This window comes from Falco punctatus, assembly GCF_963210335.1.
Source record: "Falco punctatus genome assembly, chromosome: 4".
NCBI classification, from domain to species: domain Eukaryota; kingdom Metazoa; phylum Chordata; class Aves; order Falconiformes; family Falconidae; genus Falco; species Falco punctatus.
Window position 1 is genome coordinate 49,885,382 of NC_137583.1, and position 13,690 is coordinate 49,899,071.

The following is a 13,690-nucleotide window of genomic DNA, read 5'->3' on the forward strand; positions in this document are numbered from 1 at the left end:
TCCTGAGACTCATCCAGTTGTCTGCAGGAGTAGAGGAGAAATGGTTTCTCAGGCACACATCTGGCCAGCTGTTCTCCCAGGTGCTCTGACTCACAGCAGGGTGGGAGGTGGGATGCTGGATGGGCAGCAAGTGTTGTGACGGGGGTGTAGGGACTCCTTCCCGAGCCACACTCACTCGCCGAGTCTCCCTGAAGTGCTTGATCTGATTAGCAGATTTGGGATCAGGAGGAATTTTCCACAAGTCAGTCTGGCAGAAATCATGGAGATTTTTGCTTTCCTCTGTATCATGGAGTGGAGAACATCTGGATGTATCAATCACCCATGACTACATGAGACATAAGCATCAGTAACGCCTTGGGCTGCCTGAGACAGATCCCCAGGGGATATGCACAGCCCCTGAGGTGACTTTGGGGCCCATCACCCCAGTCCCACGCAGGGCTGGGGTGGTGATACATCATCCACAGCACTTGGACAGGTTTACAGCTGGCTCACAGGACCAGAAACTAGGGAAATAACCCCAAGGTTAAGCATAACTGGGGTTACTGGGCTCTTCCTTAAGGCTGCGATTTGACTTTGTGGATCCTGAGTGCACTAAAATTAGCTTTAATTAGTCCTGAACAACCTCACCTTGGACCTGCACCCCCGCACTCAAGAGTGCTATTTAAGCCCAGGATGGGCTATGGTAGGAGTGTTTTTTTCCTCTAACCTTGATTTTTTTGTGGAATTGTGGAACCTCTTGCCTTGTTTCCAGCCTCATCTTCTGCCTGGAGATCCCCAGACCTTGGATCTTCTTCTAGAGATGGCTGTTGCCATGCTCAGGTACCCCACGATGTGCTTTGTATGCTTGTGTGTAAAGGGGTACATGTTTGAAAACCTCTACCAGTCACCATCAATATATCTGACCCTGAGCCTCCTGTTGTCTGTTTTCTCCAATTTAATTTCCAGCCAAATCTTTGCTAATTTGGGATAAATTAGCCTTAATATTCCCAGTTCCCCCTAGCTCAAGTCAGGACTTGCCTGCTTGGTCGTGGTGCTCTTGCATTAGTCATCTCATAGCTCAATGAGCACTGGCAAACGTGCAAAGCAAGGAATGAGCTAGAATTTCCAAATCATCACTTGGAATGAAATGCAACTTGTTGGAAAATGTCAACATGGCTGTTTTGATGGACTTCTTGCTCCTAAGCAGAAGACTTGTCAAAACCAGCCCTCTCCCTGCAAACATATCTTTTTTTCTTCTTTTCCAAATAGAAAAAGGGGTATGTTGCAACAACTCCTGACTCAACTTTTTCCTTATCCTGCCAAGGTCCTACCACCTCTTCTTGAACTCTACCACCTCTTCTTCCAAGAGCCAAAAATTCAGCTTCAAACTAAAATGTTGACTCTTTGGGAGGAACATCCCTCCTGTGCTGGAAGGGGATAAGAGCCCCTGAGGTCCCCCAGACCAAAGGAGAGGAGCTGCTTATGCAGGGTGGGGATCTCCAGCTGCTTCCCAGCCTGCAGCTTGCACCTCCTGGCCGTGCCCTCCCCTGCCACCCACCCACTTCGATGCCAGCCTCCTGCTTTTAATTACGTTGTAGAAAAGTCTCACAACTCAGCGATTCAAGGTGGCATTTGAGAGAAATGATTCCCTTTAGCATAGCTGACAGCTAATTTGTGTAAAGTTTAATTACAGCTAGCATTAATTAACTGGCAGTGTGTTGCGATACTAAAGCACGACCATCTGTTCTTTAAACCGCCTCCCCCAAATTTCAGCCTTAATAATTTTGGTGCTGAGGAGGTTGCTTTGGCAGACCTGGTGTAACCGCAGCCCTTGTGGGAGGGTGTCACCCACCATTAGTGATGCAGCACCAAGTGCTGTGGGGTGAATTGCAGCTTCAAGTGCTGCTGCTACGTAGGGATCAGCTTCGGAGAGCAGGGCTTTGGAGCCCACGTGCTTCACTGCAACGTTGCCTCCTGTATTGTGTATTTAAGTGGAGGGTGAAGCTCTTACCTTCCCACAGTGTTGCTGCAGAGGGGGGTTCAGTGATCTGGGCTGCCCCAGCAGCCAGCCACACGCTGTGTTGCTGTGTGGGAGCATTTTGCTTTTACTGTGTAGGGGAACGTGTGGCCACGTGAGATATGAGGGTTGGGAGAAAGGCTCCAAAGCAGCCGTACGCTCCCCTGCTGCAGGACAGGTCTGTGTCAGCACTGCTGAAGGTGCACTGACATCCTTGCTTCTGGAAAAGCAAAGCTGATAACTTCTCCAGCCTGAAAAGAAGACTTGAGTGTCTGAGCACAAGTGCCCAGGTCCCCTGGCTGTGTCCCATAAGGTAACTTTGTGGTTGTTCCTGGTTTCAGTCTGTCCATCCCCTGTGTGGAGATGTGAATGGCCTTAGCATGTAGCTAGCAGAAAAAAAAAAAAAGAGAGAGAGAGCGAGCACTGGGAGCTCTTATTGGCATAAACTGCTAGAGGCTGCTGTCTGGAGGCATATTTAGTGCCAGAAGGTGAGTGGCACCGAGCACTGGGTGCACACAGGTTGCAGTGGGCTATTGCAAATTAGCCCAGCTCATCCTTCAAACAGCTTGGAACCCCCCGGGTGAAATGGAGATGGGGCAAAACTATACAACCAAATGCCCCAGAGCTCTGCCCTCAGTAAATCCCATCTAACATCAGTGCAGCTGCTTTGATCTCATCATGTAAATCTAGATGAAAACAAATACATACCCAGTGAGAGACGAGCTCGTCCTCCAGGCTCTCGGCCAAGCCTTTGGCTTGAGGGCTTTGAACAGGACTCAGCAGCTGCTGGTGGGAGGAATTTCTTTGGTCAAACTGCAGCTCCCAGCTTGTCTCACTGCTGATTTCAGGGTCAAATGGAGCCTTTCCTCCCAGTCCCTCAAACGTGGAGGTAACTTAGTCTCTGAGCTCAACACCGTGGCTTGAGTCCAGCATTTTCTCTCCTGAGCTGTCGAGTTCTACCTTTGTGCTGGCTCATGGATCGAACGAGGTTTGGTGGTGGAGCCTCTCTGGTGGCCCCTTGCAAGGCTGTTCAAACCTGGTGAGTGTGTTTGAGCAGGGAGCTGATGTGCTGGAGGAGGCCTCTGTTCTGTGGGGATGGCATGGGATACAGCAGGAGCCTGGGATTTGGGCAGTTCAGGCTTTCATCCCTGCTCTGACGTCAGCTGCCTGCCTAAGCCTGCTCAAATGGAACTCATGGCGGGTATCAGGGCAGAGGCTCTGCTGGCAACCCAAGTGAAATCCTGAAATCCCAGCTTCTTCATCTACTTCCACCAAGTTCCTTGGGCAGAGTTTGTTTTCAATGACGGGAGACATGGTGTGTAACACACTGACAGACGTGGACAGACGTGGTTACCACCCACGCTGAACCAAACGCAAGGAGGGATGAGCTAACCCTGGGGCTGGGAAAGGGTAAAACCTTGACTTTGCTGATGTCAGTGGGAATCCTCCATGGACTCCCAGGTGGGAGTGAGGTGAAATCCCACCTCCTAGAAGCTGTCTACAGCTCTACTTCCACCCTCTTGTTATAAGAGCTTATATCATGATTGCACGCAGCCACGTTAGCCCACAATGGGCTGCTACAGTGCCCAGCAGCCTGCAAGCTCCCTGCCTGCTGTGGATGCATGTAAAATATTAGCTTAAGCTCCTACAACAGTTGTTACACTAATTCATTTCACCATACAAGCGCACCGATGATTCCTGCAGCTCAGCTAATGAGAGACAACTCGGAGCTCTGCTTTTTGTACTACTTTCCCCCCCAAAGAAGTCCCTGTTTTGCCAGGCCTGCTGCAATCCAGACCTCAGTAGCATGCAGCTGTGCTAGCCAAGCCCTTTTGAATTGATGCTTGCTGCCGGCATCCCATGGGCATGCTTCGCTTGCAAGCCTGGGATACGCTCCCCTTGAGCAACACAATTACACAGACTCAGTAGGCTGATGTGCCTGGATAAAAAGCAATGCTGGGGAGGCTGCAGCAAGTACAGCACAGGGTGATTTTCCCAACGTGAAGGGGATGATGCATCCCTGGCTTTGCTCCTAAGGACTCCCCTGCTTGGAGGGGTCAGAACTGGATTGCAGTGGGGAAAGTCTCTCTCCCTGTGCTGCAACGGAGGTTGCGAGCAGACCTCTGGCAAGCAAGAGTGCTAATTAAACAAATGTTTGCTGGTGTATAAGGTGTCTTTATGCAAAACAGAAGGTTGTGGTTCTACATACAGTGCATCTTGTTATTGCTCTGGTAAGCTGCAAGTGGGAAGGCAGAGATCTGGGTGGGGACTGTGGCCTGGTGGGACCAAGGAGAGGATGGGTGATTCAGCAGCTTTGCAGGGTCCCACATCAAGGGAAAAACTGACACGACTGGCTGAGAGGCACCCAGAACTCCAATGCTTTGGAGTGGTCCATCCTGACCATGCCATCATCTCCAAAGCCTCCAGCTGTGCATCTGCTCACCTCCTAGTGAAATGGGGAGGGAAGGGATAAATCCAGCCCTGGAGGAATGTGGGCAGCGTTTCTCACCTTGGTTGTTTGCAATTAGTTTAATGAAGCGGTTCGTGTGATATTGTTGCCCTCTATTGGACCCAGCTTGAACGGCTCGCTCGGTGCTGATGTCCCCACGTTAGGTGGGGAAGGGTCTCGGGCTTTTCCCCAGCTAATTGCATCGGGGCTCCTGGGAGAAGGAGAGCGAGTTCTTGCCTGGAGCTGTCGTGATCGAAGAGCCAGAGCTAATGCCAGACAGAGGTAATGAGCCTTGCCGTGGACTTCAGTGGAATTTGGATCAGACCATTTGCAGTCTCTGGGGATCAGTTCTGCGTCGTCTTAGTGATGGGCTGGAAATGTGCCCAAGTTATTTGCAGAGAGGCTTGTAACTCGAACGGACTCATCTTAACTCCCCCCTGTTGCCCTTTTTCAGAGCAGGAGAGGTGCTTTGGGATGGCAATGCTGAAGGTAAGATGCTCCTTTGAGCATCATAAGTCTGCTGGTGGTGGCTGCAGGGAAGCCGGGAGTCCTGGCTAGGTTTCCCAGGCAGTACAGACCCACCCGGCTCACTGCAGGGGCTCAGACGGGTAGGAAATGTGCAGTCACTGCTTCCATTTCTTCGCTGACCTGCTTTGGGCCAGGGTCTTGCTCCTGGCCACAGATGCTGGGACTGAATGCAGGGTGGGTCTGGCTTAAGTGTGGGGATGCTGGAGTTGTTTCTGGGGGGACCGAGGCACTGAGGGGGGCTCAGGTTGGATGTTGGTGGAGGCGTTCAGCAGAGTGGGTTCCTCTCGGCTTGTGCTGTGGCTCATGGTGCTGCAGTGTCCCTGGGCTGGCTCAGGCTCAGACATGGGGACTTTTCTCAAGCCTGTGGCAGCCCATTTCAGTGAGGTGCCCATGGGCTGGCCCTGCGGGAACACCAGCCCAATGGAGATAAAAGCCTTTTTAGCAGATTGATTCGATATTGGTTTTGAACTCTTTCCCAGTGCAGGGAAGTGGTGGCTCACTCGTCAATGACAGGGCTCTGCATGTAGAGCGCAGCAGGGCTAAATGCCTGCTAGATGGGATATGCAAGGTGCAGGCAGTGCCAGGCTGGTACCCAAAGAGGTCCTCTTCTCTCTCTCTCCTCTTGCTGTCTGCTCCTGCACTGTCACTGTCACACTGTTGGGATGCTGGGGGGGTTTAGCACAACTCAGCAGTGCTGCTCTGGAAAAGAAATGTCCCATGGATCTGGGGAAGCTGTGCTACCCCAAGAGCAAAGGCACCAAAATAAACAGCATCTCCACAAACACTGAATATACAGAAGCAGAAATGGCTTGCTTTTCTTTCTTTCTTTCTTTCTTTCTTTCTTTCAACTGAGAACAAGTAGGGAGAGTTGGAATAGCTGGGAGTGTTATAAATGATGACATGCCTTTGAACTAGCAGCTGGGTGAATGTCTCATCCCACGCTGTCTATGTTCATGCTCCCCTGTCATCTGCTTGCGAGGGCTAATAGAGATAAAACAATCTGAGGATGGATTTCCAGGCAGAACGGTTCTGCCAGGTGTCTCCTCACGCTGTAGCAAGGGACTTTAAAAAAAAAAACAAACAAAAAAAACCCCACCAAGCAAACAAAAAAACCCCAGAGGCAACAGTGCCAAAATCTATCTGGTGAAGTTGAGGGAGTTACGCCTGGGGTAAATCTGAGGTCTTGGGAAGGAGGAAATGGTTGGTTTGACCTTGTGCTGCAAAGGTGCATGCTATCATCAAAGCCTCGCAAATCCTGCCCCAAAGAGGCATGGAAAATGTATGGCTTGTGTCAGAGGGTGAGCTCAGGCGCTGATGGATGGCTTTGTAATGCTGCAGTCCTGCCTGGCTGGAAGGACCATCCATGGCTACAGAAACACAGTTTGCTTTGTCTTGTAAAGGCCTTTTTAAAGACTCAAATAAATATTTGCACACTGATGCTCCTTGGGCAGCATGCACCTCCTCTAATTAGATGTAATTTGTTTCATGGAGCTCTTATTCCTGCAATAGGAATCCCAACTGTGGGTGCTGACACCAGACTCCACCAAGCCTGTCTGGTTCTGCCTTTGCACTACTGGCTCAACCCCCAGTGCTCCCAGGACACTGCTCTAAAAAATCCTTCAGGCCACACCACAAAGGGTTTTGGGGAGGTTCAGTAAAACAGTTTGGCTGTAAACCTCCGAGCAGAGGAGCCAAGGCTGAACAAACAGCTTGTTTTTGTTAACCTTCCACAGCTAAAGAAATATCGGGGTGGATCTGCCTGGGTTGGGTCAGTCTCTAGGTTCTGTGTCCTGGCATCCTGCTCATCACCAGGCAGTGAACTTGCCAGGGGGAAATTACTGATTTCAGGGGGCCCTGAGGATTATCAACCCCTGGCAGGCCTGCTGGCTGACACTGGTTGCACTCTCTCTGTGGGGGAAGGCAGTGTAAAGATGCCAGGAGGTAAATGGGTGGAAAAAAACAGTGCAAAGCAGACATAGCTCAGAGAAAACCAAAGTAGAGGTGAGTAGGGAGGCTTTGGTGGTGCAGGGCTCTGGGGTGGCAGGGGAGTGCCCAGGTGCCACAGCAGCATTGGGCAGTGCTATTTAGGACAGAGCTTTCCTGGAAAGGTCAGGCTAGGATGAAGTTTTCTATATATATTTCATTGACCAAAGCAAATGCATCTCATATACTAATTAAATGCATGTCACTCACCCAGAGCTATTGCTAGGGTTATTTTTCTTGCTCCAGTGACGAATATGGCCAATTAAATCAACAGTATCACTTCCCTTGCATTCATTTTCTCTCACATTGCTTGAAGGAAAGCAAAATCAAGCTGACAGTGGAAAGGGTTTTCAAATCCAATGGGCAAAATACTTGAAATCTTTCCCTTTGGACTGTAGAGTTCTGGTGAGGCTCTTGGTGCCAGAGACAGGTGCTGCTCTGCACATGCTTCCCTCTTGCTTTCTCCTCTTCATCAAAATCTCCATCTTAAGCCCTGCATTAGCCTGCTTCCAGTCGTCCTGTTCAATTTCTGCCTACTGACCTTCTATTTAGCTCTGTGCTGGCCCATGGTACACCTCCTTACAGTGATGCACAGGAGCTGCACACCTGGTCCTGTAACATAGATGGGCCAAGAGCACCTGGCCCCTGCAATCATGGGTGCTGTCACTTGTCCTGACGGAGCCAGGGCTTCCTACAGCCCCAAATGTGAAGTTAACAAGGCTGAGCTCTTAGAGGTAAACTTTGCTGTCCATCTGAAGGGTGGATAATTTTTATTAGAAGGTCTTAAAAAGTGTCAGTGAGCAGAATCAGAAAAATGAAGTTTTTTCATGTGAAGAGCTGTATTAAAGAGGCTGTTCCTGTTAGTCCAGCTCTGTGCTGCTTGGAGTGGTCTGGATTGATGCACTGCTCCTTTGCTTATCTGGATAAATGCTGTGCTGATGAATGAGGCCAGAGCTACTTATCAAAATCAATCGGGACTCCAGTTAATTAGGGAAGTTGGGGCCAGGTCAGTTTTATCCCTATTTCCCGCAGCCTTGTGGCAGAGGGGCATGAAGGTCAAAAGAAAAAAATTGACTCTGATCTCCATCCTTAGACTAATACAGTAGTTCACACTTAGTCAATAAGCAAGAGTAATAAGGAGATGCTTTGTGGAATGGGTAAATAGGGAGTCTTGGATGCGCCCCCATTCTTCAAGCACCTCTGTTCCATACCTATAAAGTACCGATTTATTATCCACAATCCTCTGCTTTCTCTCTCAGGAAGACTTTTGGGTTCCATTTACACAAGTTAGTTGCCCAAGACACATCATTTTTTCCAAGTTCCTGGTCTTTCCCTCCTTATATTGGCCATGCTTGGTGCTGGCAGCGGGGCCAGTTGCCCTCTCTGGGCATGGGAGGGCAGAGGAGCTCTCCTGCAGCCAGGGCATAGGCAGTGAAAGCACAGAATAGTCTTCCAAGAGGTAATGTTGCTGTTGCTTCTCTACAAGGCTTTTCAAAGCCTGCTTCAGTCTCCCTAGCTGTTTCTCAGTTCCTTCCTCCAGACTCTTGAACTTCTCTACAAAGCCATTTTTACCCCCTGGTTTCTGGGGTAGAAAAAGACACTTGTCTGAGTCAGCAGAAGAAAAATTTTTTTTTTCTTCTTTAGGATCACAGTCGCATACTGGTCTTGGCTCTTCAGGCAGGAGATGCCTCTATGGAGGATACTTCTCAACACCTGTGATGCCAGGCCAGTGATATGTATGTTCCCTTCTTCCCAGTGCTACTGTGGCTAGTGGGATCTAGCACTGGAGAGACTTTTTACCCTGTTGATATATCATTTCTTAAATTTCTGGAGTAACATCTCCACTGATTTGAAGAGAGGGGAGAAATCTGTGGAGAATGTTTTTGGGGTCAGGGAAGCAGTCTTGTACCTGATCACGCCTCATCTCTTTAAGGGAGGTGTAGAATCAATCTTTGTGATTAAGCAAGAGAACAGGTAGCTTGAAGCCTCTGAGACTTTGCAGTCTGCTCAGGTCTTGGTGCAGACGCAATGGTAAGAGCTGGGTCTTTATTTTCCAAGTATGACTGAATGGAAAAGCACCAAAGAGCAGAATTGTTCTGGTGCAAAAACAGACATGGAGCAAAAGTATGATCTCTTCTGACAGCAAGAAAGGAATAGCAGCAGCACAGCAGAGCAGCCGTATCTTGTTGCTTACTACCTCAGCCTGAGACTGTCATGTTTTTTCATCAGGGAAAGGTGTTGGTGTTCCCAGTATGGCCTTGACTGCTGGCAGTTCAGGCCCAGCGTCGCCAGCTGCAAGCATCTGTGCTGCGGCATTAGTGTGTGCAATCAAAAGCTGTACGTGAGCTCAGAGCTGCTACAGTAGAAGCGGATTTGGTGAGTCAAGCTACTTTTTTTCAAAGCACTGATCCCATTTCCTTGTGTTCTTAAGTAGCTTCAATCCATCTTACTGCATTACAGAAACTGTGTTGATTGTTCTACTGTAGTGACTAATAACCAGCCATACTCTGCAGATTACCCCAGAGAGCTGGATTCCTGGCTTAGCTGTACCAGGCTTCCTATGTGTAGAGCCACCTCAGGGTAACCTGATTTGTGAAGGTACATGTGAGGCTTATCCATGAGCAGGAGAGGAAGGGGAGCATCCTGGGGGGTGGACAAGGGGCAGAAGGGGATAAGGAGATGGGTTGGTGGGAGGCAAAACTGGGCATCAGAACCTGGGGTGGGAAAACCTGACCTGGAGAAGGAGGAGGCTGAGAAATAGTCTGGGTGGAGGAAGGAATGGCTAGATCCTAAGAGATATATAAAGGGCCAGCTGTATGTCCTCATGTGCTCAAGATGCTTGGGGAACAGCAGGGAGCTGGGTGGTGAAGCTGCTTATGCCTAAAGCTCCCTGAAGCCCACTGCTCCTGCATGAGCCCTGACAGTGGGATGGAGTGCAGCTGCCAAAGCCAGCCCCCATCCCTGCTGCAAGGGGGATGGGCAGCCTGTATGCCAAGCGCAAAGTGCTGGTGGGCATGGACATCTGTAAGGAAGGTCCTTTTTGTGAAATGGAAGTGCTGGGTAACGGCTACCTTGCAGGAAAAAACAACTGCAACACAATAGTGTGGGAGGTAGGCACTATGGCCCAAGGAAGGAAGGTTTCCATAGATGTTGCAGCCTTTGTGTAGCAGAGACTCCTGGCCCTGTGGGCAGGCACATTCTGTCCTTCATCTCCATCCCAGATGGATTTTGGAGATCAAAGGTAAGGCTCTCTGCTGCTGTAATGCTATTGATGTCAATCGGGTTGTGCCGCGGGGAAGTTGGTGCTCTCCTTTTAATTACAGTAGGTGTTAGACTTGAGTCTTCAAGGTTGAAATTCCTACCTTTGGCCTGTGCAGGATCTATAGATTACTCAAATCTCACCTAAACCCTCAAAGTAATTCTCTAAATGTTGTTGTCACAGCTTAGTGCTGGCTCTCTGCATGGGGAAAATGTTTCAGCTGGATGGCTGCCCGTAGGCTGCACGTGGGGTAATCAGCCACCCTAATTGCTCCCAGTGATCTGTAGCATTGATGTTCTGGTAGTGAAGTCAATAGTTCCCAGTGCTGGATCATCAGCCGCTTCCCTCTGGGTCACAGTCTGGTGACTCTCCCAGCAATATACTGAACCATGTTTGTGCAGAAAAAAGCCTGCAATAAAATGTGCAAGAAACTGCAAAGAACCTCCTGATAAATGAGATCTGTAAGTCTCTTTGAGGCCATGCCGGAACCTGGTTATTGCTTAATAGAGTATGTGCAGTGGAGCTTGGTTTATGGGGTAGGAGCCTGCTAAAAGGAGGAGGGCTCCTGGCAGCTCATTTAAGCACAATGTTTGGGTGCTCCCCCAAGGCAGAGTTAGCAGTGGAGGTTCCACGTGGGTTGTACTGGTGCTTCCAGCCAACCCTGGTGCTCTGATCAAAAATGTACATGTTGGATCATCCTTGGCTCTTCCCTCATTAGGGCTTTCTGATGGGTTCATTAGGGCTTTGGTTGCTTCTCCAAGCTGTTCCCAGCTGAACCAACAAGACTGCATTTGCCTTCCCCCTCACTCCCAGTTAATCTTTTTCGGCACAGCATTTGTGTAAAACATTTCTAGTTATCCTTTTTCTGGCATAAGTTTGAAACTCTGCAGATAGCATTTCCCTTCTGCTTGAGCTCTGAGACACAGAGAAATTGGTGCTCCTTTCGCAGTAGCTGTTGTCATCTCTTGCCACCTCTGTGTGGTTTGGTGGCAATTAAATTCACCGCCATTCTGGCATCTCTGCAGAAGCCATGAATCCTCCTGTAAGATTTGTCCATTCTACCTCCCAGTATGGCCTTTTCCCTTGTCTACCTGTCTACCTAGACCTTGTCTACCTGTGCTTCCCTTAACTTCTCTCTCACGACCAGCCTACATCACTGTCAAACTGGGTCAGCCGTGTCCCCAAGCTGCTGTAGGATATACAGCTCCATCACTGTCCCCTCTGTCAACAGCTCTGCCCAAGCAGGACACAGACCCCTTGGGCTCCTTTCCCCCTCTTGTCTATTGTAGTTTATTTTAAACACTGGGATAGTGCTACCTCCAGAGAAGTTAATAATCCTCATTCAGGCTACAAGGGCTTCGTGTCCCACCCTGGCAATAAGCTAACCTTGCTATGTTAGGAGTGCCATTAAATGCTGATGGAGGGCAGTGGATCTGACAGCTGGAGGTCAGGCTCACTGTGGCACACATCTCAGATTTGCAGTGCAATAGGCTTTGATAACATTAAATGGAGTGATTCTGTTCCTTTTTTCCCCTCTCCTTTTTAAATTAAGGCAATGTAGTGTTGCGTTGTAAGAAGGATCTATTTTTCTACTGACCCACTTCACTAAAAATTCAGCCCATCTAGAGCATGTGCTGCTTTTGAAGGTGGAAAAAAACTCATGGATATTAAGGGCACCATGATCAGCTCATCTCACCTCATGCATAATACAACTGGAGAGTTCCCCGTGTGACTCTCAAGCCCAGCACTCTGCAGCTGGATGGCACCATGGCTTTTTGTGTGATTATCCAGAACTATCTGAAGGTCTGGCTCCGGGATCTTGTTCAATGCCTCTTTCATCAGTTGGATGCGAGGCACTTGCTGTGGGAGACAGCAGTCTGTTTGGGCCCACTGTGCCACAAGTGTGCAGCAAACACTGGCTCTTCAACCTGCTCCCTGCGCGTTTGCAGCATCTGTGCTTTTCAGACCTTGGTTGAGGGAGAATGAGGGCAGTGAGAGTCCTACCAACATCCTTCTCTTTATTCCTTCCCTTTGAGGACCTGGGGTTGCCTATCTCAGTGGGGGCTATGGAACCAAGGGAGCTTTCAGGTCAGCTCTAGATGCTCAGCAGTGGGTGAAGAAGATGACATTCATGCAGCTTAGCTGACAGCAGAGTTGCCTCCAGAAGGCAGTTAAAGGCACCTAAACGAACTTCCTGCTGCTAATCACCAGCCAAAGGACCTGTCTCCTTCCTCAGATGGAGACAACTATGGAGACAACTGCCTTTGCCTTCTCAGGCACCCTGTGGGGCCTTGTTCTGCAATGGAAGTGGGATGCTGCACATCCGGCAGAGGAGGGCAGTTTTCTTAAAACTGAACCGACTTAAAAATCATTTTTCCATTTGTTCCACAAATAAAACGAAACAGCTCAGTCTGAGGACTTGCAGAAAGACTTGTTTCCTTCAAGTCCTTGGAAATGCTGTCATGTTTCATTCCAGGAGAAATTGGTTTGAAACTTGCGTACTGCAAAAAAAACCTCCGAAACTGCAGTTTCCTCTCTTCCTCCCACCTGAAGCTGTCTGTTCTTCCCTGGGGCAAGAGTGAGGGATTCAGGTCCACCTTGTCTATGGCCCTCACATGTATTTATGTATCTTTTCCCAACCCTTTGAGATATGGATATCTTCAAGCAACCAGAGTAATTTAGGTGCTGTTATTTTCAAAAGTCACCAAGGTTTCTGTGTTGCAGAGATCATGTTTATCTCTTTTCATGCAACGTTTTTCTAAACTCCTGGCCTTTTGAGTTTTAATGTAGCTACTCAAAAAGAAAATACGCCAAGGCACTAGTCTTACTTGCTGGCCAGAGTTGTGTTGCCTTGTTGCATGGTCCAAATAGTGATGTGATGACAGCCCATTTCTTGGATACTGCCCATAAGAAATAGGATGTTTTATGTTTAGAGGAGAGCCTTTGATTTGGGAGTTTAGCTTTTGTACAGTTGTGCAGGTTTGATGTCCTGGTCATACTATGTTAGGGCTGTTCACTTCCTTAACATTTGGCATTTACTAAAGAGGTTTTATGCCTGCCTTTTATATAAGATTAAATGCTAATAGCGGTTTTTGAGTGTTTCCAGCTCTGTATCCCCATATGCAGTTTGGGACTTGGCTGTCCGCCCCATCCACAGTGGGTGTTAGCCGCCCATACCAGCCTGGGGAGCTAGTTTCTGCTTGTGCTTTCCCTTTAAGCAGGATTGGAAATGTATTCAGAGGCTGCCCAAATAATACGTCTCTACCTGGTGTATCTAGAGAAGAGATGAAGATCTGTTTGCATCATGTTAGTACATAAATCCAGCTCCCCTTAAGGTGCTTAGGCACATTTGGATAATGACCTGGAACAACCTAGGTAGCAGGAGGTTACATGTACCTGTCACATCAGCCTCCGTGTGCGTGCAAGATTGCCAGCCAGCAGGCAAAAGCAGCCAATTATGCCACGCTCAGAAGTA